General features: G+C 39.1%; 1 pseudogene; it reads right to left on the bottom strand.

Moving 5' to 3' along the window:
• Positions 1 to 926: 926 nt before the first annotated feature.
• LOC141495226 (calcyclin-binding protein-like) lies at positions 927 to 1,690 on the bottom strand (annotated as a pseudogene).
• Between the last annotated feature and the right edge of the window lie 18,566 nt (positions 1,691 to 20,256).

The following is a 20,256-nucleotide window of genomic DNA, read 5'->3' as shown; positions in this document are numbered from 1 at the left end:
GATTGCCAAGGATGAATAGAAAGTGAGAGCAGGGAGGAGCCTTTAACATTATCTGTTATATTATCTACTCATCCTACAATGGAGAAAATGAAGACCAAAGAGACATGATACCAGACAGGTACCATGGAAGGGTGACAAAAGGCCATTAATGCCAAGCTTATATCAGAGTCAGAACTAAAATTTATGCCTCATCTCCAGAGCTATGTTTGTCACAGAACAGTTCAATTTGACCACTGTTCATACTTCATCTCCAGTTCCATGGGAACCTCCTTCCCTCCCCACCAATCCCTTCCTCTCTCTTCACCTTCATCCCCCAAGGCAATCACAAGACACTTTCTCATAAGTCAAGAAAATGTGATTCACTGAGAATCTAAGGTCTGACCTCTAGTCTGCCAGGTTTGTGCTTTGTTTTGTTTTCTAACATAGTTTAACTCATTTAATTGTGCAGATGAGCACCAGAGATAATGAGTATATAGATTTTTTAATTAGCAAGACTTTTTTATTTTTAGCTTTTGCAAGGCAATGGGGTTAAGTGGCTTGGCCAAGGTCACACAGCTAGGTCATTATTAATTGTGTGAGGCAGGATTTGAACTCAGGTCCTCCTGACTCCGGGCCAGTGCTCTATCCACTGAGCAACCTAGCCACTCCGCAAGCCTTTTTTTTTTACATTGAAATGAGGAAACCATATTCCTTTCTCACACACAAAAACCAAGGCATGAAGTCAACCTTCCTTGAAAGAGTATTTTAAAATAAGTATATTTTATTTTAAATAAATCCTCCAACAAAAAAATGGAAAGATTTCACATTCTTTACTTGAAGAAGGGTGTGTGAACAATGCACTAATCAAATCTATCTGTGCGTCTCAGCAACCAATCCTTATTAGACTGATATTTCACCACTGATGGCTGAAAAGATTTTTTTTTCTCTCAAAAGTCACTCTCTCCTTTGACCTGTTTCTACCTTGACTCTACCCAGGTTTTTATTCATAATTCTACCCATTTCATCATCTTCATCTTTATAAAATTTTCTTCAAAACATTCATCAGTCCCTCATAGGATCTGTGCCATTATCAAAAGGAGATTTTGCCTTCTGTTGGCATTCTTTCTTTCCCTGAGCCAGGTGAGTCCATTTATTTTCCTGCTTCTTTTTGAATCATACAAGGACCATATCAGTCTCAGTCTTTCATAAGGCACCTTCTACAGAGATGAGCTTCAAGAAGTTAATGACAGGCATATTTTTATCCATTAATATTCTTTAAAAGGACATCAAAAGACATCTCTAAGAACTGCATCTTTATGTTTTCAGAGAGAACTTCTAATTTTGAAGGGTGATGGAGATTTTCTCATCTTTATCTGACTGAGCCCCTTGTTGATTTTCACTGTGCACATAACTGAAATGAGGGTTACAGCTTCTGGCTTCTCATTATCCAGTTTCTCCTTTATCCTGTCCCTTCTGCTTTGTCTTGTCATTGATTTTTGTCTCTAACTTCAAATTTGCTGGTGTTAGGATATCACAGACCCTTTTTCTAGACTCTTCCCAGCAACTTCTTCCATTCTTCTGATTCTTCTCATAGCTCCTTTCAGGGCTGTCATCACTGCAGGAATAATGTGCCTTGGGATCTCACACCACAAGGACTGCTCAGAACATTGTTCCTGCCACTGCTGCCATAATACACAAATCTGACCGCCATGAGCTCCTGTCTCCACTGTCTGTTTGGCTGCCTGTTCCAGGCTAGGAGGGAATTGGGCCAGTTTTCTTTAAAAATGGCCTGGAATCCTAAAAAACAGGAAAGTGGAACGTCTAAGAATCTTTGAAAGTCCGAGCAGAGTGAAAAAGAATCAGGGAATAAATGGTTCAGCCTCGAACTCAGTCTTAGATCATATATTCCCAGGACATTATTTTTTTCATCTATAAAATGAGTCCAAAAATACATGCCTGGATTCCTTCAACACAAACTCGAGAACATGATACAAATGGAAATAGATATATTTGGATTTTTCAGGTGAGTGGGTAGCCCCTAAAGACTGTGTTTATTCTAGTTTCCATTCCCACATAATTGTCTCTCAAGTTTCTAGGAGTGACCCTCTGGACTGGCAGGGTTTCTCTCCAAGATTATCAACTCAAACCCCAATTCCAGTGTGTTCTTTCCAATATCATTTATAATTTACTATTTCCCTTATACTGATTAACCCCAAACCATTTAACCATTCAAAATTCAGTAACTTTTACAAAGAGTTATTTACTAAAAAAGATATTATAAGAAGAGAAGTACAAAAATCTTTCTTCCAAAACAGTAGATTTCTCCTTTTATCCCCTTGGTTCTTGGCTGTAGAAGCCTCAAGTCTAAAATTGTTTCTTTATGGGATTCTATCTACTAAGTTCACTTTCCAAAGTAACATAGCCACTGTTGCTCCCGACTAGCTTGATCCAAAGCTGGATCACATTCTAACAGTTATTGTGTAGGGTCATGTCATTGTTTTACCAGATTGGGCTACCAAAACCTCTGACATGGCCACCTATCACTGTACCTTTTCTGTTCTGTTCTTTGGAAACTCAGAAGGATATAATTTACCAAATAGTCTTTTACTTAAGAATAGGAAACAATAGACAAAATCAGGACAATGTATAAAGGCACAATTTGACTTTGAAGTCATGGAGTGACCAGATGGTAGTGAGATTGATAGCATTTTGGCCTCCCTGATCAAACACAACCAGAAAAAAGAGAACAATTTGAAGAGCTAATGCTTTTTGTCTTCATGCTCAGTTCTGGCTTAGTAGTCAATCAAAAGTCCTTCTCTTCACTTACTGAGTAGGGGCCTAGAAGACAATCACAGAATACCTGTGCCTACTCTGAAGAGGAGATCTGGGTCCCTCCATTGCTCATCATCAAGACTTCAAATGACCATGCTTCTAGCACCGGGGTTTCATTATCCAATAGAAAAGATGTTTGAAAGATTAAAGAGAGAATGTAGAGCTTTCTAGTTAAAGGCAGAAATCTATTGTCTGTCTGCATATATAGGCAGCTTGGCCTTTGACTTATTTTCTCTGAGTCTCAGTCCTTCCATGTCAAAAAGGGTAATAATCCTTAAACTATCTAACATGGGACAGTTGTAAGGATTCAAACAGTAACTTTGGCACAGCAGAAATAGTATTATATTTGGGGTCCTAGGACTTAGCCTCAATTCCTCAGTCTCTCTTACTACTAAGTGATAATGGGAAAGCCCTAAACTACTCTGGGTGCCAGTTTCCCCTTTAAAAATGAAGCTGCAATGTATACCATAGAAACAATGTAAAGACTAACAGATTACCTTCGGTGGGGGAAGGGAAGTAAGAATGGGGGGGGGTTGTAAAACTCAAAATAAATAAAATGTTTCTAAAAAATGAAGCTGAAGTTAGACTAGGTGGCTTCTGAGGTCTCTTCTGTCCTTAGAACTATGATATAGAATTCTGTGGTTCCAAGTGAAACAAAGAATAAGAAAGCTTACTGAAAACAGGGTGGCTTCTGGGTTCATTCCCTTGTCCCCTTTTCCCAGAGATGCTTCTCTATAATGCAGATATCTTTCTTCTCATGGACAATGGGCCCAAGGAACAATGTCCAAGAAAAATCATACCTTAATTATAGAATGCTTAATTATTGAGCCATTGAAGGAGGGGCCAGTATTTTGCTTCTAAATTTGAGGGTGTAATTTAATTACATGAGACAAATAGGTTTAATAAATGACAGAAAAAAAATCTACTCCATCCCCCATTCCCCTCTCCAATTTGGGAAGAAATAAAAATCTTGTGACAGAGATGGTCCAAACCCCCAAGGCAGCCAACATTACCATTAGCTAGATGCTATAACCTTGTCTATAGGAAGGCAAAGGTTAGAACCGGTTGAACATGGTCCTTGCTTACTTATGACCACCCACATCATCGATGAAACCCAGTGGTGGTATAGTGTGAAGCCTAAAACTGTAAAAACCTTAAAAATATAGAGTCAAAACAAAATTGACAGAAAGTAGAGATTAGACATGAAGTTTTATTCTCTTGGATTTGCCTTCTAAACCTTAAGGTGGAGGCCATTTCTTCAATTGAAAAAGAATTGATTTTTATACAGAGAGAATAGGGAAAACAAGTAATGTCCTTTGTGTCCTAACCATGAAAGTTGCACAATATCTCTGCCCAGAACTTCTTCTCAAAGGCTCTCTATCACCCATACAGTATTATGGGATCTCTTGCTATCTCTTCCTGGGAGGACATATCTTGCAGCATACTGGTCATTGTCCTTCTGAGTCAGTAATTAACATATGTTAAAAAGCAAAGAATCTTTTATTTATTACTAATTTGTCAAAGTGACCTATATCAGTAGTCTCTTAAGAAATCAATCTTTGGCCAGTAATATAGTTTTGAGAATCTTATACTTTGACAGTGGAGATCACTTTAAGAATTTTTCAAGCATGATCAATTATAATCCCCCTTTGGGGCAGCTAGGTAGAGCAAAGGAGAGAGCACTGGCTCTGGAGTCAGGAGGACCTAAGTTCAAATCTGGTCTCAGACACTTAATAATTACCTACCCCAGGTAGCTGTGTGACCTGGGGCAAGTCAATTAACCCCATTGCCTTGCCAAACGAAAAAACAAACAGAAAAAAATGATATCTTAATTATAATCCCATTTGGCTGAGAAGAAAACTGAGGCACAGAAAGGTTAAGTGACTTGTCTGAGATTACCTGGCTTTTTATGTCTTGAAAATGCACACAGATTATATTGAAACCAAGAGACATACACATTATAGAGAAACCTAGAGGTCCAGCGCTTACCACCCAGAAAATGCCAGATTTCAATTCTGCCACAAGAAAACCTTCTCTAGTCCTCCTACTCTCTCTCCCTTCCTCTATCTCATGTTTGCCCGCAAGCGTTTTTCATGTAATAGACTAGGTTAAACACCAAACCAGTATTTTTGTTTCTTCCAAGGTCCTCATAGGAAATCTCTTATTAAAATATGGGCAAAACTGCTTCCTTACTAGCCTTTCAGCATGATTTCCCAGTTCTCTGCATGTAAGAACACCATGTCATCCTCTTTCTTGTTCTGCAGAAGTCACTAGCTATTCTTGAAAGGAACTGAAACTGGGATGGCTCTTTCACAAATAAATAAAACCACTTTGAAACAACTTCTCAGGAAGGTGACAAATAGTTGACAGGCCAATGGCAGGCATTTTATTGCATTTATTAGATTTCTGCTTCCCAAGAGCAGACCAGCTTTGCAGATAAAGCTTGTGGTTATGAGACTATACTCAGTAATAAGACACTAGACATTCAGAGAAGAGATCAGCTTGTCGGAGACCAGGTGAATTTGCTCCAGAGGGTTCAGTTTATTGGTCAAAGTTCATCTTCAAGATCTATATGGGTAGGCAAGGAGAGAGAGTGGAGATGAGGGCAAATGTAATATCCCTTCTGGACATGAGGAGGGATATTAGTGGGGAGCAGTCACCTAAAAAGACTGGGCAAGAGACAGGTCTTTTCAATGGCACAGAACACTTGAATGGGTTCTAAGGAGAGTTGGATTCTTCCAGTTTTGTTGCTTAAATCACTGTGAGGCCTGAAGACAGTCACTCTCTTCTGATCTTTAATTTTCTCATCCAGAAAATGAATGTTAGGTTAGCTAGTAAATTGAATTTGACTTTCCTACATGATGATTCTATTTAACTGTACTCCATTGCACTCACACAATTACAGTAGCTCAGAATTGGAAGGGACATCAGCAGTCCTCTAGAGATGCTGTGAGGTCAAGTGAGTAGGGTGCAGAACTTGGAGCCAGCAAGATCACCAAGACTGATAGCAATCCTGCTAAGCAAAGCTTCTGTCCAAGGTCCTGAAAAATCGTGCTGCCTTTAACACTCATTGGTTGTCTGACTATATTTAACCTCTCTCAGTCTCAATTTCTCCATGGGTAAAATGGAAGGTGGTCTTTATCTTTTAGGGTTGTGGGATGTGGAGACATATTTAAAGTCTCTGACAAATATTTATGTGGTGCTGTAGTTACTGTTATTATATTAGTCCTACCTTTGGCTAAACGAAAATCTCCTCTGAAGAGATACTGGAAGTGGTGATCTACCTGAGCACTTCCAAAAGAAGGGTAGGCATCACTTCCTAAGCCAACACACTTCAGCATACTAACAATAACTAATACCTATATAGTGTTTTCAGGTTTGAAGAGCAGGTTACAAATGTCATCTCATCTGATCCTTACAACCGCCTTGGGAGGCAGGTGCTATTAGAAGTGTTTACAGATGAAGAAACTAGGGAAGACAGAGATTCAGTGACTAGAACAGGTTTACATCGCTAGTATATGAGGTCACATTTGAACTCAGATTTCATGTTTTCAGGTCCAGAGTTCTATGCTTTATTCACTGCATCATTGCATCAAATGTCTCTTTCTCCCTCCCCCTTGCCCTTTTCAGCCCCTCCTTTTCTTCCTCTCCCTTCTCCCTCTCCCACTCCCCCTCTCCTTCCTATAGTACTATTTACTTATATTATTTGTATATATATTTATAAACATATTTAGTTATATATATATATATATATATATATGAATATTATATATACAATTGTCATTGTTAGGGAGGTTTTCTGGAACTAAATACAAATCAGCACCTTTCTAAATTGCACCATTGCTTGTGAATATCCTATAGGGCCAAGCAAAAAAACCCAAAAAAACTCAATTCACTTCAGGACCAATTCAATTGATAGCACACCTGCTAAATGCAGGTATTGTCCTACATTCTGATAGTACAAATGTCCCCATAAAGCAGTGCCCTATTTTGAGCTTTCACAGGAGAAATGTCGAATGCACAGATAGGAATGATTCAAAAGAAGATGAGGCAGAAAAGGATCTTTTACAGAAATGTGGGATCCTGGAAGGCACAGAGATGGGAAAAGAAAGGATGAAATCAGGAATGGTGAGCAGTTCAGTTTGACTGAAACATTCTATGAAGGAGAACTGCATGAGATGAGGCTGGACAGTTCTGTCTGACTTCTTGAGCTTTCTGACCCCATCTTGGGAGAAAAAATCAACAATGAAAGAAATCCTGGGAAAACTGGTCTGGTTTAGTATGAGCATCTCAAATAGATTTCCCCTCTCAATAGCCAAGATTCTATCAACCTCTGCCTTTATCATCAGTCACTACCCTGCAGTGATACATATACTCCCCTATCTTTTTTGCAGGGATTGAAGATACAATCAGTATTATTTTTGCTATGCCAATCTACTGTCCTTGGCTACACCTAGAATCTCAGTTATTTTTAGGTTGCCTATGCTGAAGCTTCTTTACTTTAATATTTCTAGCACACTCGGCATACATGTGCGTGCACACACACACACACACACACACACACACACACATCAAATGTATAACTCCAGAATCACTAGTAAACTCAATATTACCCTTCTACTTTGCCCTCTGAATTTTTCTATTATTATTATTAATGGATTGCCTTCATATTAGAGGTCTACAGCACCATTGAAATGTATTATCCATGGATTTCATATTTACTTATATGAAGATGTGTTGCTTCTCCCAATAGAATTTAATCTTCTCAAGGGAAGGAGCGGTTTCATTTAATCTTTTTATCCCCCCAATACAGTGTCTGACACATAGTAGGAACTCAATAAATACTTCTGGAGTTTAGTTGAATTGACAGGGAAGCTGAAGCTATCTATGAGTCTCGAATATCTGAGAGGAGAGATCCTACTTTATTTGAAAGACAATGAGGAATCATAAAAGGTTCTGAGAGTAGAGGAATTTTAAAGATTACTGGGGCAGTTGGGGGCAGGGAGATCTGTTGAAGGCTATAAATAAAGCTCTAAGTGTAAAGAGATGAAGTCATGTGCCACCATAGGTGATTACAATTTAAATGGAAAGAAGGATCCAGATTTAGATAATGATATGGTTCAGGAATAAAAAATGAATGATCAACCTTGTTGAATCACTATTCTGAAGAGTAACAGAGTGAAGAGTCTATAGAGATTCCGAGGTTTTAAGCTTAAGCAACTGGGAGCTTAGAGGCACCATCAATATAAACAGAGAAGTTCTCAAGAAGATAAGACGTAAAAGACTATGTCAATGAGTTTGTCCTACTAGCAGGGTAGGAGAGGGGTAGCAGACCTTTGGGAACAGTGTGGTAGAGTCTAGGGAGAGGTTTGAGAGTCATCTGTAAAGGGGTGTACAGAAAGCATAGAAGGGGGGAGGCTAGGTGGCGTAGTGGATAGAGCACCGGCCCTGAAGTCAGGAGGACCTGGGTTCAAATCTGGTCTCAGACACTTAACAATTACCTAGCTGTGTGGCCTTGGGCAAACCAATTAAACCCATTTGCCTTGCAAAAACCTAAAAAAAAGCATAGAAGGAAAAAGAAGAAAGGTGTGTGTGTGTGTGTGTGTGTGTGTGTGTGTGTGTATGAGAGAGAGAGAGAGAGAGAGAGAGAGAGAGAGAGAGAGAGAATGAACAAGAAGGATGAAAAGGGATACTTGGAATTGAAAAAAATAAGGGGAGTTCTTATTGGTGCTCAAATTTTAAGACTGGTATGATGCTTTACACATTTCTGCATAATCTATGCTATTCCATTCTTCATTTTTTCCCAAAATTATTTGGAATCAATGAAAAAGTGTTAATTTCCCATGTTTTTCTTTGTCACCAGTGAAAGGACTGGAACTTATCTGGCAAAACAATGAAAAGAAAGTAGCTTGCATTATTTTGAATCCTTTCTTAAGAGGGAACTATTACCAAAAGACATATTTTGAGTCTTATTTGATTTTGAATTAAATCACTTTATCTCTCAGGTTTTCCATAGTTGTGTTAAAATGATGGAGATTTGACACATTCCTACATTTTATATTCTGATCCAAGGGACAGGTTACCCATTGCCTAGATATTCAGGAGGCCTTGTCTATGGGTTCTAGTTACCATTGTGACACAAACTTGCCATATTCATATGAAATAAATATGGTGTATCTCTTTTCTGGGACTTAGTGTCAAACTCTGGAAACTGAGGAGGGGAAATTGGATTCCATTTACTTCCAAGGTAAGAAGTGCCTGTTATGTCCAAATTCCTTAATGAATACTCTCACAGGTTCCTTCCTTTGCCAACATTCTATGTTAAGGTGAGGAATGATATGTGCAGAATACCAAACTCAAATCCAGGTACTTTATACATTTCACATCCCCAAGTCTGTTTCAGATCTGTACAATAGTGATCATCACACCCATTAGAAATCCCCACCAGGACTTGAGGCTCATGTGTAGAGAGATCCTTGGTCAATGGGGAAGCATTCTTCAGTATCAGGTGTTATTATTTCCCATTTTTGTAGAAGGACTTGGGATTACATTGATTTAGAGAACTCTCCATGTTGAAATTCCCTGAACCAGCACCTTCAGGACCTAATCTAAAAAATACAGTGTCAACCCCTGGGGCACTAGGAGAGCTAATGGAGTTCCCAGAATCACATAGCCAATATATCTGAACAGTAGTGTATGAATCCAAGTCTTCTGGACTCCAATATCAGCTTTGTATCCATTATACCACACTGCTTCTCATGTCCCATTTGGAACTAAACATTCATCATAGGCAGCATATGGCATCATGGTTAGAGCCAGAAGGAACTGAGTTTGAATTTTGCCTATGATACTTACTGGTAGTGTCACCCTACATAAATTGATGAACTGCTCTGCCCCTCAGTTATCTCTCTACATCTGGGAAGTACAGAGGAGCTCACCTGTACTGGTTTAAGTTTATCTGGCACTAGTTCCCTCTATAAATGAAATGACAAGTCCAGTTCCTAGGCCCATGCTTAATTATTCCTAGATTGGATGTTCCTTGGTACAACCTAGGTCTTGTACAAATGAATATCCTTTCTGTTAAATTTGTCTCTTGCCATGCAATTCAGGGGAAGCTCACATGTCTTTCTTTGTTATAGAAACAGCTGCTAGGATATCCCTTGGTTCAAGAGTCCCCCATTGATATTCACCCAGTGACAGCCCTTGCCCAACCCTTACCATTGGCAGCAGTCATATTTATTGAACTTCCTTTAAATCTCTGAGTGGACAGGACTGTCACATTGGATATTTCCTGTCAAAAAGAATCTGTAATTTCCATCACCCTGTTACCAGACACTCCATCTTGGCAGTGACCCATCCTGTTTAGCAGCAATGCCATTCAGAACTTGGCTCCTTTTCATTCCTTTTATCCATATTCCTGGGATGAATTGTTTCTTCCTGGTTCTACACATACAGTCATATAGATGGACATTGTTACCTGCATTTTCCCCTATATTTGGTAAGCCATGATTAGAACATTATACACTAGGAAACATGGAATCTCCTAGTCATGGCTCAGGGTTTCTCCACTATCTGAAGTTGCTGACTCTTCATCGAGATCTCAGTTAAATTTTGGTGGTCCTGCATTAAATAACAATTATCTTCTTCCTGGCACTGATAGAGCACCATCCTTGGAGTCAGGAGGGCAGGAGTTCAAATCCAACCTCATACATTCGACTCTTACTAGCTGTGTGACCTTGGGCAAGTCACTTAACCCTGATTGCCTCACATCCAAGGCCATATCCAGTCATCCTGATTCCTTTCTGACCACTGGATCCAGAGGGCTCTGGAAGAGAAAATGAGTCTGGTGACTTAACACAGCAACCGCTTCACTCAAATTCAATTCATCTGCTTGTCATGACATCACCTCCCTGATGTGATCTTCTTCAAAACTTAAGGACAAACATTATGAACTTTGACAACTGCAGAACATAACAATTTTAAGGTCATAACACCTTGATTCATAGACATAATTTGAAGGCACTGTCTACAAATTGCCATTTCATTAAAAACAAATGCATGTGTTACATTGAAGCTGTGTAGCCTCATAATTTCTCATTGTAAGGAAGTCTCTCATTTTCTAAGAAATCTGCTCTCATTTAGGGTTTGGATGTAAATTTGAGCATACCTATAACTGATGATCACAATAGGAAAATCCTTGAATTGGTTCTGTAAAAAAAAAAAAAAGTGTTAAACCAAATAGGGAAGCTTAACCTGGAGAAGATAACTCTATAGAATGATTCTTTTCAAGCTTTTGGAGAGCTGCCATGTGAAAGAGAAATCAGACATGACTTGCTTGCCCTGAAAGATGGAACTCAGAGAAATGACTTGTGGTAGAGTTGAGAAAAGGAAGGAAGAAACCTTCATCATAATCACAAATATCCTAAATTATAGTTTTGTGTACATTATCATTTAAGGTATTCAGGACAGGGTTGGAGATCTACTGCATATGTCCAGCTATTATTTTATTTTCTTTGGAGGTTTCCTATAACTGAAAGTCTTTCCCTCCTCACCTCTACCTTCTGGCTTCTCTGACTTCCTTCAAGACTCAGCCAAACTTCACTTTCTATAGGAAGACATTCTTGTATGTCCTATTTCAAATGCCTCTTAACATTGATTATCTCTAATTTATAATATATATGTATCCTTTTCTTCATTTTATTTTTATCCAAATTCACATGTGTAACTTTGTTAAAAAATTTCCTTCCCCCTGCCTTCCCACCCCCCTCAGCAGAGAGCAGTAAAGTAAGCACTGTATATGCATATTTTTGATGAACATGTTTATAGATTAGTCATTTTCAGTACGAGGACCTAGGATTCAGGGGAAAGAGATACATGAGCTATTTTATAAAATGCTTATCAGATTCTGAAGGGATATTTTTGTTTTGTTTTTCTTCCTCTGGATGGGGATAACATTGTCCATAGCTGGTCTAACACAGTTGTCCTAGCTCTCTGACCTGCTGGGAGGAGCTGCTGCCCTCAAGGTTGTTCATCTCACAAGGTTGTTGCTGATGTGCACATTGCTCTCTTGGTTCTGTTCCCTTCAATGAGCATCAGATCCTTGAAGTCATTCCTTGCTTCTCTAGAGTCTACCCTTTTATGGTTTCCTATAGAACAATAATATTCCATAGTATCCATGTACCATAGCTTGTTTAACTATTCCCCAATGGATGGGCAACCCCTCAATTTCCAGTTCTTTGCCACTGCGCAAAGAGCTGCATTCTATATTTTGGAACACGTAGGACTTCTCCTATTTTTTATGATTTCTTCTGGATACAGGCCTAGAATTGGAATTGCTGGGTCAAAGGGAATGAACATTTTTATTGTTCTTTAGGCATAGTTCCATATTGCTCTCCAGAGTGGTAGAATATCTGTTCGCAACTCCACCAGCAATGCATTAATGTCCCAATACTCCCACAACATTTAAGAAATGATCATTTTCCATTTTTCTCATCTTAACTAATCTAATAGGTGTGAGGTGATGCCTCATAGTTGTTTTGATATGTATTTCTCTAATCAATAATGATTTGGATATGCTGCATATGTTTTGTTAATGCGTAATTGTTTGCATGATTTCTCCCCCATTAGATGCCTTGGAAGCATAAATTTGTTTTTCGTTTTTCTTTTTGCCTACATTTATATCCCCAAACTTAACCCAATGCCTGGTCCATGCTAGGCACTTAAGAAATTCATATTGAATGACAGCACAGTGTTCAGCACTTAATTGCTTAATAAAACTATTTTAATGTATCGGTTCATTTTTCATAGCACAGTATAATCCTATTATAGTCATGAACTCAAATTTATTTCACTACTTTGCAATTGCTGGCCATGGTACTTTGTTTCTATTTCTTTGCTACCATAAGAAACACAGCAGCACATCTTTTTGGTATCTAAGGATTATTTTCTTTTGTTCTTTGCTTTATTTTTTATCCTTAAGTTATATAAACTTAGCAATGGGATCACTGGTTCAAAGAGTATCAGCATCCAAGTTACATCCTTAGAATGATTGCAAATTGCTTTCCAGAATTATGAGACTGATTCACAGTCCTACCAAGAGTTCATTCATGCATCCATCTTTCCCAAATCCCTCCCTCAAGGTCTATTTCCATTTTTTATCATTTGGCCATGTTAGAAATGAAACCCTTGGGTTATTTTCATTTCTTTTGTTATTAGTGTTTCAGAAAAATTTATTTTAAATGAGGACTAAATGTTGACCATTCATCTTTTGAGAACTTTTTCACATCCTTTGACTCCTTCTGGATTTGAGAAGTTATTTCTTCTAGAAAAAAAAGCCAGATCTCAAAAGTTGAAAGGAATCTCAGAAGTGATCAAGCCACATTCAAGCAAGACTGTCTCTGGCAATGTCATCATTATTAACAGGTCAAAAGAATTTATTAAACATCTGCTATGTTCTAAACACTGTGATAAATACTAGGGATACAAGGAGAAGGGAAAAAATCCCTGTGGAAAGTGTAGTCTATGGGAGAAATCACATGCAGACAACTGTGCAACTTTGCCATGCTATAGGTAAGAGACATTGGAAATAACCCAAGGAGGGAAGGGACTAGAAAAAAAGGGGGTGGATCAGGAAACGCTTCTAATCCCAAGTGAGATTTAAGCCACCATGGCCAGGTCCTAGGAGATCAAAGTCAGGAAGAGGCCCCTAGAAAAGAAGAAATTTGACATTGAGCCCCCTTTGCCTGAAGCTGGAAGACAGTATTGGGTCACTAGACGATTTAGAGTTTGATATAAAAGAACAAGAGTTATGAGGAGACAATACCCTTGTGCTTAACCCAAAGGACGCATCTATGCCATTTTTATGTATCACTGACTGCCAACAAGTCCCATAGCTGCCCCACATCTTAATATAATATTTATTATAATCTATTATATATCTGTTCTCTTGTCTATGTCTATTTCTTTCTTTCTCTATCAGTCTTCTTTTCCTTCCTCCCTCCCTCCTCACTCTCTGCCTCCCTCCCTTCCTCCCTCCCTCCCTCCTTTCCTTCCTTCCTTCCTTCCTTCCTTCCTTCCTTCCTTCCTTCCTTCCTTCCTTCCTTCCTTCCTCTATTTCCCTCCCCCCCTTTCTCTCCCTCTCCCTAAAGATCTTACAGCATAATTATAAACAAGGGTCAATTAAATTTAAAGGGGAAAAAAAGCAGACTACAATTTTCATTTCAAGTCAATCATGGTGGTTGAATCACAGCTTTTATTTATTGATTTTTTTCCCATTTTGTTTACAAAAAAGGCCAGTTTTTATTTGATGCTGAAAAAGAAAAGATGAGTTTGACAGTGGCAATAGTAGTGGCCTGGGAAGAATGAAGGGTGCTAGCACTTCCAGGCCTCAAGCTACATCACAAAACACCAATCATTTCCACCATTTGATACTGCCTAAAAATAGAAAATTGGATCAATGGAATACACTTGAGAAGAAAGACTCAGAAATAAGTGGACATGATAACCTCTAAAAAAGCAAATCCAAACAAAACCAAAAACCTCAGAAAGTTAAATTGCCATGGAAGGCAGTCCCAAATGGATGGGATTACTGGAAAAACTAGGAATCAGTATTACAGAAAATAAGCTATAACAGTATCTTATATAAAATTCCATAGTAACGTCAAAGTGAAAATAGGAAGTAAAACTCCAGTGTGTGAGGTGGTGCTTAGAACATAGTACATGCTTAATAAATATTTCTTGATTAATAGTTAATTGATTTAAAAATGATAAAACATGTCTTAAAAAACAGAAGAAAATAGTGTCTACCTTTTCCAGATGACTATCTCTGTTTACCCAAAAGCTTGCACAAGCTTCAAGTGCCTTCCTTCCAATGAGATTCTCTATCCACCATCCACTCTGTATGTATTTTAGGGCAGCTAGATGGTGTAGTGCATAGAGCCCTGATCTTACAGTCAGGAGGTTGGAAGTTCAATTTCAACCTCAGACACTTGTCCCTAGCTGTGTGACCTTGGGCAGGTGTCTTCACCCTAATTGCCTGGTATCCAGGGCCATCTCCAGTCAACTTGATTTATATCTGACCACTGCATCCAGATGACTCTGAAGAAAGTAAGATTGGTGAAATAACACAGCCCCCCCCCCCACTCAAATCCAATTCACTTGCTTGTCAGGGACTTGCCTCCCTCATGTCATGGTCTTCTTTGAGAATGAAGGACAAAACATCATTGTCTTAAATGTGTCTAATAATTTCTCCATATCTCCTCCTTTAGAAGGTGGGTTCCATGAGGGCAGAGAATGCCTTTGTTGTTGTGGTCCCACCACTTAGTAGTGACTACCTGACCCATAGTAGGTGTATAATCTGTCTTTGGGCAGATGGTGAATTGTTCACCAAACAAATGCTAAAAATAATCAACAAAGATAAGTTAAGTTTTAAGTGCCTATTCTGTATCAGGCCCTATATTAAGGACTGGAGCCACAAAGAAAGGCAAAAATGTTCACCACACAGGAACAGTTCTTTGAATGTTTTTGTCTCAGCTATAGATATGATGAACCAAAAATGATACCTGAGGGAATGTAGATGCTTTAAGGGAGATCAGAAGAGACTTCTTCCAGAAGGTCTGATTTTAGTTAGGTCTTTGAATCCAGGGAAGCCAGGAGGGAGAGATGAGTTGGGAAAGTATTTGAATCATAGGGTAATTTCAATCTGTGGGAGGGAGACAGACAAAAGAATGTAGGAAAGATCAAAAGTCAACAGCTTGAGAAGGAAAAAGGAAGGAAACCTCAATGATGCACTTCATATGAGTATGATACTGTGCCAAATGCTATACAGATTATTCACTGATCTTCACAAACTTGGGAGGTAGCTGTTGCTATTGTAGAGTTGAGTAAATAAAGATAGCCAGGTAGGTGACTTGACCAAAGACACAGTAGTAAGTGTCTAACATTGAATTTTAACTCAGGTCTTTCTGATTCTAGGTTCATCACTCTATCCATTGCAACATCTACCTGCCTTAGGATTGAAAAACTGGAAAGAGGATTTCACATCGGAACTTGGAAGTAAAAGGAACAACTGGAGTTTGAAAGAATAGGGGGAGTTATATGGTCAGACATATTTTAGGAAGCTTAGTTTTATAATAAGGTCAAGGAATGAGAAGATAGGTGCCTAGACCTATACGAAGGCAATATCAGAAAACAAAAGGGACCATAGACAAGAGATATTATAAAGAAAGAATCAGCAGGGCTTGATAATTTATAGGACATGGGAGCAGGGGAAAGGAGAGAGAGAGGGAAGGTTAGAGGATGATTCCGAATTTCTGAACCTGGATGACTTGGAGAATGATGACACTCTCAACAACTATAGGGAAGTTTGGAGGAAGGAAGGGTTTAGAGAGGCAGATGATAAAGTTCATTTTGGAATATGTGGAATTTAAGCTGTCTATGAGATATCCAATTTGAGAATTCCAATAGGCAGCTGGAGATGCAAGGATGGAAGGTTAGAAGAGAGGTTTGGTCTAGATAAATAGATCTAAGAATCATCCAATCAGATCAGATCAAACTCCCTTAGTCATGGTCATTCTTCCCTGGGAAAGTTGGGAGAGTCAATCTTAAAAGAAGTCTATTTATTTACTTTACAGATTGGCCCCAGAGAAAACCTCTAAACAGACCCCAGTGGTCACCCCATTTACAGAAATGGGGAATAATGAGTGCAGAGTGCTTCATATAATATCAGATTTTGGGGACATGCATAGTTAGAAAAAACATTTCTTTTATCTTGCAAAAATACCCCAAGAAAAACATTTCTTTCTTCATATTTTGCTCTAAGAAATGATTATCTGGAAGATGATGAGGAAAGGACATGGGAAATGGAGGTGACCAACAAAATAGATCAAGAAACTATCTCTCCTTTTTTTTAAGAAAAGGCTTAAATTTTAATTCACAGGTTATTGCCAAATTTCACAGGTTAGTCTCTGTGGAGAAGCAGTAAGTTAGTGGATTTCTGTAGAAGTAGGTTGAATTAAGCAAAGGAGAAGTAAGTTGAATTAAGCAAAGGATAAACAGCCACAAGCTGGGCTGGTCAGAACATCAAGGACAGCTAAGAGGGAAGAAATAGAAACAGCCACTAGATAAGGGATGGGCTAAGATCCAGTAAAAGGGAGAAGAGAATGGGAGAGTTTGGGGATCATACTCCCCCAGAGCAAGGTGCCCTCCAAAGAAAGATGAGTAATCAGGGGTTACATAGTAAAGAAGGGCATAGGGGACTGAGAGATTATTTTGGGAATCATACTCCCCAAGAGTGAACTAGGTCTTGGGGAGGGCATAGGTAGATGGAGCAGGGTAGCTCTGAGAGCAGGGATAATGTAATGAGAGATATGTTCATAAGGACTGGTAGACCAAAGACTTACTCCTTTCAAGTTAGGCAGGGATCCATTGTTTTTCTGATATTGGCTTGTTTGGTGCCTGGGGGCAGGTATTTATGGGAGTCCTTGCTGGGGTGGGGAAAGGTACTTTATAAAAGTTTTAAAGTTCATGGTGGGGGGTGCAGCTAGGTGGTGCAGTACATAGGGGCCCTGGAGTCAGGAGGACCTGAGTTCAAATCCAGTCTCAGACACTTAATAATGACCTAGCTGTGTGGCCTTGGGCAAGCCACTTGACCCCATTTGCCTTGCAAAAACCAAAAAAATAAAAAATAAAAACAGAGTCAGAAAACCAATTCCAGGAGAAAGATGGCAGAGTGATCATTGAAGACATACTAGTGGGAACTCAGTTTGGCTTATGGAGCACTGGTTGACCTTCAGAAATTGCTTACAACTCTTTTTGACCTTTGAGGAGGTGGTATGCTTGGGAAATAGGAATGAAGCAGGCTATGAGGATCTCTTCCTACACCAGCCCACAACACATTGTATTTTTACTTAAAGAAGTCAAAGTGATGTGAAGAAAGACATGGAGCTTACTGTCGGGTAAAACTGAGTTCAAATCCTGGCTCTACTATTTACTAGCTGTGTAACATTAGGTAAATCACTTGACCTCCTGAATCTCAGCCACAAATCTGGGATAGCAGCACTAATGCTGCCTCTCTGAGAGAAAAAGGTGGATCAAAGGAAAAATAGACTTTCTCCTAGATCACAGTCCTGAAGTATCTTAAGGAAGAGAAGGAATCCGTGTATCTGAAGTATCTGAAGGAAGAGACATTTGCTAACTATAGGGCACTGTGGTCCAGACATCTCTGCAGCATTGAAATTCACACTCACAATTCAGCCATAGGAAAAAAAATTATAACTTGTCAAAAACGGTATTAAGTCTCCATTATTCTCTGGGGACCAGGGAGCTATGAAAGGCAATTGTTCCATTGCTGGTGATTTGCAGAATCACACCTCATACATCAGAGCTTGGGCTGTCTGCAAGGTGGGAGAATATTTCTAGTAATGGAACCTTTTCGTGCCCGGTCTTTGAAATCCTTACTACTGCTAAGGCTTCTCTGAATATTCCCATCCTCTTCTCTCTTCTCCCAGCCCACAGTTGAACACAGGTCTTTTTTATTTCACTAAGTCTATAGTATTAACTTCCAAATGACCCTCCCAACCATGACCTTCTGCCCCTAACTGATCTCTTTCACATGATTTCCCAACACAGAGTTGGGGATGGCCCCCCATCATCAAAAGCTCTATCCCCAGTTGGTCCTTTCTTCCATAAATGCAACAAACCTCTTCATTCTTAGCTCCATTCAGACACTCTCTGCCAAACTGGGCAACTGTCTCGCTCTTCAGCATAACCGTTACATGTTTTTTACATTGGGCATTGTCCCAGGGATGAATTCCCCACTACCTATTTTGTTGGATCACTTAGGAGTTATCGTTCAATTGTGTCCACTTCTTTGTGACCCCATTTGGGGTCTAGATTCCCTGGAACAGAAGCTAGATTGATTTATCATTTCTTAATGCAGTTCATTTTGCAGATGGCAAATTGAGGCATACAGGGTTAAGTGACTTGCCCACAGTCACACAGTTAATACGTTTCTAAGGTCAGATTTGAACTAAAGAAGATGGTCTTCCTGTATCCAGATTCAGTGCTCTATCCACTGTGCCACTAACTAAAATATATCTATATATGTATTGTTTAATTCATTTATATGTGTTTGTTGAATTTTAATCGTTAATGTCCAATTCATTGTCGCCTCTTTCAGGAAAGCTTCTCTAATACTTTCACGCTGGTAATTGCCTTTGATTCCCCAGCTTGGAAGATCTTGTTACCTTGACCAAAGACTCTGAACTGGAAGTCTCAACTTTTTCAGCTCCAGAGTTGTCCCTCTAGGGCCACTGCCTGGACAAGTTCCCCACCTGAGTTACCTTTCACTCAATGCCCTTCCCCATTGGGGTTGCCCTCCTTTGGACACATCCCAGTTCATCCACTTCCATCTTAAGTTGTGTAGTCTAGAACCAACACATTGTCCTCTAGATGAAGTCTGAGCATTGCTTGGACAAATATATCTTACATTGCATTTTTGCTATTTTTATGCAGGTTATAGGTATGTAGGAACCAATAAAGATAATGGGTCCAGAAAGATACTAGCAAGGAAATTGGTAACTATTATCTGAATTCCAAGGTATCCCTCTTATCATTCCTCAACATCTAATTCATTGAATTTTTCTTGTTTAGTTTATAAGGGTGGCATGATACAGTGGACAGATGACTTGACTTGGAACCTAGGAAGATTTGGGCTTCAATCCTGCCTCCAAACCTTAGTAATTCTATGACCCTGGACAAGTCACTAATCTCTTTTTGTCTTCATTTACTCATACATAACACAAAGGAATTGGCTCCTATGGTCTTGGAGGTCTCTTCTAACTCTAAAGCTATGACCTATGATTTTATGAATTCATCCAATATTCCTTTTTTGGCAAAGTCATCTTCCTTATGCTGAATATACAGAAGTAAATAGAACAATCAAGTCCCACAGAGAGCACAGAGTCTAGAATGAGAAATAAGATATCCAGGTATATGGCAGCATTCAAAGTGCACGAGACTATAACAATATAGGAAAAGCAGAGAGTAATATGAAGTATCTGCAGAGTCTGGCAGTGAGTCAGTCCAAATAATACCCACTCTGGGAGGAGAAATAACAGAGAGATCAAGGAAACCTTCCAGAAGAAAGCTCCAGGGGCATTAAATCTTAAAGGAAAAGAGGAGATTCACAGGATCTCAGAGCTGGAAAGGAACAGAGGGATCATTGTGTCCAACTCAAGCCTTAGTCCTCTCTGTAACATATCTAAAAAGAAGTCATCTAGGCTGCGCTTGAGCAAAAAACCTCCAATGAGATTTTCAATAATTTCAATAAAAAGAGACTAAGAATAAATTTGTAGGCAAAGGCATGGAGGTGGGGAAATGTGTGTAGAGGCAGAGGAAAGAGGACCACATCATTGATAGGTACCATGTTATACAAGTGAACAACAA

This window comes from Macrotis lagotis, chromosome 1 (genome assembly GCF_037893015.1).
Source record: "Macrotis lagotis isolate mMagLag1 chromosome 1, bilby.v1.9.chrom.fasta, whole genome shotgun sequence".
Classification (NCBI taxonomy): domain Eukaryota; kingdom Metazoa; phylum Chordata; class Mammalia; order Peramelemorphia; family Peramelidae; genus Macrotis; species Macrotis lagotis.
This window is presented reverse-complemented; position numbering and strand designations above follow the sequence as displayed.